General features: G+C 48.3%; 1 long non-coding RNA gene across 1 annotated transcript in view; it reads left to right on the top strand.

Moving 5' to 3' along the window:
* Window positions 1–1,500: 1,500 nt before the first annotated feature.
* LOC126957264 (uncharacterized) overlaps window positions 1,501–6,008 on the top strand; it is a 325,970-nt gene continuing 321,462 nt past the window's right edge. The window contains exon 1 of the long non-coding RNA XR_007726701.1: window positions 1,501–1,596. This is a non-coding gene — a long non-coding RNA (uncharacterized LOC126957264). The remainder of the gene's footprint in view (window positions 1,597–6,008) is intronic.

Here is a 6,008-nt window from a genome sequence, read left to right as displayed (position 1 = left end):
CATATAATTAATAGCTATTTATATGTTTTTGTGAATTGCTTTATTCATTTTCCTATTGGGGTGCTTGTATTTTTCTTACTGATTTATACAGACTGTTTGTAATAAAAATATTAACGCTTTTTGGGGATCAATACGTTTTTAGTAGTGTGATGAAATAATTTAATAATGGATCAAAGCAGAAGGTTTGATTCCAGGGGGAAAATTTTTTAAGCTACCCACCTCTTGCCCTACACATAAATCCAGAGATAAGTAGTATCTTCGGAATTAAACATGTCTTAAAGCATGGACAGGCCCCTTCCTCCCTCCCTCCCTCCCTCCCTCCCTCCCTCCCTTCCTCCCTTCCTCCCTTCCTCCCTCCCTCCCTTCCTCCCTTCCTCCCTTCCTCCCTCCTCCTTTCTCTTTCTCTCTCTTTCTTCTTCTCTTCCTCTTTCTTCCTCTCTTCCTCTCTCTTTCTCTTTCTCTCTCTCTTTCCTCTCTTTCTCTCTCTCTCTCTCTCTTTTATGGAGTCTCACTCTGTCTCCCAGGCTGGAGTGCAGTGGCACAATCTCCGTTCACTGCAACCACCGTCTCCCAGCTTCAAGCTATTCTCCTGCCTCAGCCTCAGTCTCCTGAGTAGCTGGGATTACAGATGTGAGCCACCACGCCTGACTAATTTGTGTATTTTTAGTAGAGATGGGGTTTTGCCACATTGGCCAGGCTGGTCTCAAACTCCTGACCTCAGGTGATGCGCCTCGGCCTCCCAAAGTGTTGGGATTACAGGCGTGAGCCACTGCACCTGGCCATTACCTTTGTTTCACGAATGAGTTAGGCTGTGGCAACTAGACTAGGGTGACTCCCCACACCCTGCCCCTAGAGCTGGTCACAGGCAGAGCTGAGCTTGAACTTGGGCTTCACACCTGTGTTCACATGCGCCACTTGTCATTGCCTGTGACTTTCCTGTCTCTCCTCCTCATCTTTCAAACACTCCCTGGAGCCATTTAGTGCCTAGATGATGCGTGTTTTTATACCAGCCACTCTACTCAAAAGCAAAATCTGTTTGAAAGCTGTGTTACAGGTTCTTCCAGAACTTCCAGTTTTTAAGACTGTCTTCCCCTTGCTGCAGCTTCCTTTGTACTATGCAGCCACTAGCTCCGAAGGGACCTTCTGCCAGGGAATTTGATTCCTTGGATAGAGCCCTTCTGTTGACCACTGACCTCAGGGCTAGGTCCCCAAAATGTCGCCTCTCTATGATCATTTCTGCAAAGTAGCAACAGGTCAGTTAGGATGTGGATTTTCTCACTCTCTCAAAGGTTCTTTTATTTAAATATGTTCATACATTTTTCTCCTGCCGCTCTCTTTCCTGAAAGAATGAAGTTAGAGGATTAGGTTGCTAAATTTAGCTCTTGCTGACGCACTGGCCTCTCACTAGCAGTCTCCTCGTGTCTCAGTGTTTCTCTAAGCCTCGCTTTTTTGCTGGTAGACGCACACCATCACATCCTACATAATATTTAGCTCTGAGGCGTTTCCAGATGGGAAGTGCGTTTCTGTATTTTCATAGCCGTGTTCTCTACGTGAATGGACTGGCGTGAAGCTGGGGGCTGACGGCTGACAGGGCAGGTAGGGGGGCTGGCAGTGACCTGAGAGAGGTGAAGATCCCCAGGGTGGTGGTGGGGAAAGCAATGCAGTCCTTGTCAGATGTTTGCTTGCTGTGAGGAGAGGGAGATGGCTGTGAGAGGAGATCTGGGGATAGTATTTGACTGGGATATGAATGGAGCATTTTCAGGCAGGGGAGGCCCTCCCACTTGAAGCAAGCCTGAGTGTTGTTAAATAAAAAAATTATTCTGGCACTTGTAAAAATGGTAAGGAAGACTTTGCTCAGGAGTCTTGCAACAGGGTTGTTGCAATAGGGGAGAAAGATGGGGCTCAGTTCTAAATGCAGCAAGACAGTTGAGGATTTACAGCCAAGGAACAGAGAGGAGGGGGTCAGTGGATGGAAAATTACTAAGAGGAGACATCAAGGGAATGGGATTCTCGCTAGACTTAAAAGGACTCTTGCTAAGGGCAGGCCAAGGACTTATACATCCAAGGTAGGGGATGAAGCGGTTTATCAGACATCAAGGGTAGGGGACTCCCTAAACTGAATTTGCAGGACTCTTGCTAAGACTGGGCTCTGCAGGCCTGGCAAGGACAGGAGGGATACAGAAGGCCAAGGTTCAGAAGAAGGCTCAGAAGAGCCTAACTAAAGTTTGGTCAAAGAAAGGGTTTTTGTCAGTGCTTCCTCTTGTTCAGGGAGAGAAAAATTCTTCTTTTCTCTGAATAATATAGGTCCGTTTCTTGTTCGATCACCTTTTGTTCATTAAGGACCAGCTTGAATGTCTGTTGGGGCCTGGCAGGAGAGGATACTTGCTGGATGGTGCTAACCATCAGGCATTTAAACGAGGGAGATTCATGATCTGCTGTGGTGATGGGTCCTTTGAAGTTTATGTCAAGTCATCCAGCTTGCAAGGCTACTTTAGATCTTGGGGGGAAGATCAGCTATAAGACAGCCTAGAGTTGCAATGAGGATTTGGGCAGTCAGCCTTTAGCTCTCAGTGACGTCAGGAGGGTGGGAGAAAACTTACAAAGTAGAAAAATTGAGAAGTTGGTAAGAACTGTGAAATGTGCAGAATGGCAAGATCCAGTCCAATTCACAGTAGGTAACAAGGTAAAAAGTAAAATGTGATTTACCAAGAGGTGAAAACTCAAAGGCAATGAACAGGACTAGAATTTGATATTCTGCAAGGATGTGCTATAGTTTTCTATTGAAATACAAATAAGCACTGGTCCCTGGATGGGCGTGTTGAAATGTCAGCACGGAAGGTGGTCTGGTGTTAGGCAGGTCTCGGTTCAAAGCCCATCACCTTTCCGGAGACGCTGGGCAGATTGGTTGCTCTCCTAGTGTCTGTTTCCGTAGCTGTGAGACATGATGAAAGCGAACATTTATTATTTCTCGTGTGCCAGGCACTGCCATGAGCATTTCACATGCTTTATCTCATTTAATCCTCACAACTTAGTGAAGCAGGTAAATCATCATCTCCATTTTGCAGAAGAGTAAACTGAGGCTTTAATATATCCCATAATATGTCCACAGATGTTGCCAGCCTGCAAGTAGAGATTGAAGCTCATGTACTTAAAATGAGTTTGGCACTTATCAGGTACCTGATAAATGTAAAACATTTTTTCCTCCAAAGTATATGTGGGAGAACTGGAGCTATAGAGTGTGCCTGAGCCCAGTCAGATTCAGTAGGCGGGGCTCTCCCCCAAAGAGGGAAAATCCTGAGACATTTATCAGTGGAGGGATGGAGCCTGCTGTGAGGGTCCTGGCAGAATCCCTGCATTTTGTCCTCTGGGGGCAGCTCTCCTGGGAGTTGGAGAGAGGCTTTGACCCAGCCTTTGCTGGCCACTGGGCAGGACCTAGCTGGGAGCAAATGCCAGGGCCAGCAGAGGCTTGTCCAGAGATGACTCTCACTGGCTGTGCTGTGTTTGCTATGTACCTGGTAGGCACGCATCTCAGTTATTCTCACATCTCTGCAGTAGGTATCCTTCACCTTCCCATGCAGATGGAATTGAAGCTCCAAGAGGGTAACCAACTGCCCAGACACATTTGAAGTAGTGAGGCAGGGATTTGAGCCCAGGTCTGGTCCCTGGGCCTGTGCTCTCTGTTTTGCTGTGCATCCTGGGCGATCAGGGAAGCAGACCCAAGCTAGGGAAGAAGTTATGTGAGCAGGGCTGAGGCACTGGAACAGAGTGGGTAATGCAGGACCTTGGGAATCAAACACACTGGAGTTCAAATCCTGGCTCTGCCACTTCTTAGCTCTGTGAGCATGGAAGTGGCTTAACTTCTCTGATCCTTGGGTCCTCCTCCATAAAAGAGGAGAGCCATAACTACCCAGAGAGTGTAAGGATGACATGAGAATGTATATAGAGCCTTGGCATGGGCCTGGGTATGATGAGCATTCAGTGAATGCTGGCTGCTGTGGGCACGTGGGAATTGCTGGGAACTTTCTCATCCACTTGATCTCCTTGGCCCTTAGGGAAGGCAGACACTGGAGGGCAGGTCTCAGACACGGAAGAGACCCTTAGCTTTATTTATCCACCCTGGGATGTATCCCTGGGAGCTGTGTATCAAAATTATAGCCACCAAATATAATTTGGAAGGACTTAATAATATGATATAAGGTTGGAAGGACAAGGGAGAGGCTAGGCGTAGGTATGGCATCCTTACAGTGGTCCAACTTCCCTCTTGCTGGTGATGTCCAAAGAGAAAGGCCAGCACAGCGGCTCAGATGGACCTAGTGGGACTGCCTGGAGGAACCTATGCAGTGGGCTTGGGCGGGGCCCACAGTTACTGGTGGCGGGGGTGGGTGCTGTCAGTGTCTCCTCCAGCCTCCACTGAACCTTTCACATCAGGTGCCCTAGAGTAGCACCTGTTTACCTAGACCTGCCCTCCAGAGACACCGTCTCCCCACCTTGTGAGCTCCTGGCTGCCATGACCTCTGCACCTGCCCAGAGAGGCTGTGAGGATGAAATGCTGATGTGATGAAGCTCTTAGGCTAATACTTCACATGCAGTGAGCACCCACCTTCTGACTGTGGCTCATTAATTTGTGGATTCAAGTACCGTTTTAGGTTGAGAGGTCATAGTTATGAAGAAAACAGTCCCCACCCTCATGGAGGTCACACTCTAGTAGGAAAGATGGATGAGAAACATGTAAGCAAGTAGATTTGATTGTACTATTGGAATGAAGAAAGGTAAAGCAGGGAGAGGGAACAAAGACGTCCTTGGTGGGGCTGGGAAGGCTTTTATTGGGAGACAGCAAGTGAGCAGAGACCCTGGGGATGTGGAGGTGCCAATCATGAGAATGCTGGGGGACGCCTGGTGCGGTAGCTCACACCTGTAATCCCAGCACTTTGGGAGACCGAGGCGTGTGAATCACTTGAGGTCAGGAGTTTGAGACCAGCCTCGCCAACATGATGAAACCCTGTTTCTACTAAAAATAAAAAATTAGCCAGGTGTGATGGCGTGCCTGTAATCCCAGCTACTGGGGAGACTGAGGCAGGAGAATCACTTGAAGCCAGGAGGCAGAGGCTGCAGTGAGCGGATATCGCACCACTGCACTCCAGCCTGGGCGACAGAGCAGGACTCTATCTAGACAGACAGACAGGTAGATAGATAGAATGAATGTTGGGGGGCATCCCAGCAGAGCCATCAGGTGGGACTGAATCTGGTACAAGATGGAGAGGAGGGATAACTGGGAAATGAGGCCAGGGTGGAGGCTACCAGGTCACATAGGACCTTATCATTGTTTTCAACAATCATTATTTCTAGATGTCGCTAGGCAGGATCAGCTGTTCCTCCTCTTGTGCTGTTCTGGTGGTATGCACACAGGCATGGTAGCAAGTCACCCTGTGTTAGGACTGTGTATTTTACCACCACACTGAGGGCTCTGGAGGCCAGGCACTATGGCTGTTTCGCATATACCCAGCACCTAGCATGGGAGCTGTTTATTGAAATTATAGCTACTGACGGTTGGAAGGACGAGGGGGAGACCAGGCCTGGGTATGGTATCCTTAGATCAGTCCAACTTCCCTCTTCCTGGTGATGTCCAAAGAGGAAGGAGCATGGAGTCTGTGCTTCGTACATTTAAAGATGAATCTTAGTGGCAATGGATGCTGTCTGTTGGGGGTTTCTGTGAGCTATCCACAGCAGTTAGCATTTTATATTTCATCATCTCATTGAATCAATACAATAGCCTTGCCCCGAAAGTGTCATCTCCATTTTATGGATGGAGAAATAAGCCTTAGAGGCCGTCGCATGCCCCAAGCACACAAACCTAGGAACTTGCTGAGCTGAGATTTGAAGCCAGGACTCTAAGGACCACACTTTCAACTCTGACCAAGCTGGAAGATCGGCTGCCTCCGACAGGGGCTTGGCCCAGGACTGCCCTTCCAAGGGCTGTGGTGTTTACTGCCCAGGGTCTTGGCATCCTT

This window comes from Macaca thibetana, chromosome 6, assembly GCF_024542745.1.
Source record: "Macaca thibetana thibetana isolate TM-01 chromosome 6, ASM2454274v1, whole genome shotgun sequence".
NCBI lineage: Eukaryota > Metazoa > Chordata > Mammalia > Primates > Cercopithecidae > Macaca > Macaca thibetana.
The sequence above is the reverse complement of the archived record's forward strand: the minus strand, read 5'-3'. Positions and strand labels throughout refer to the sequence as shown.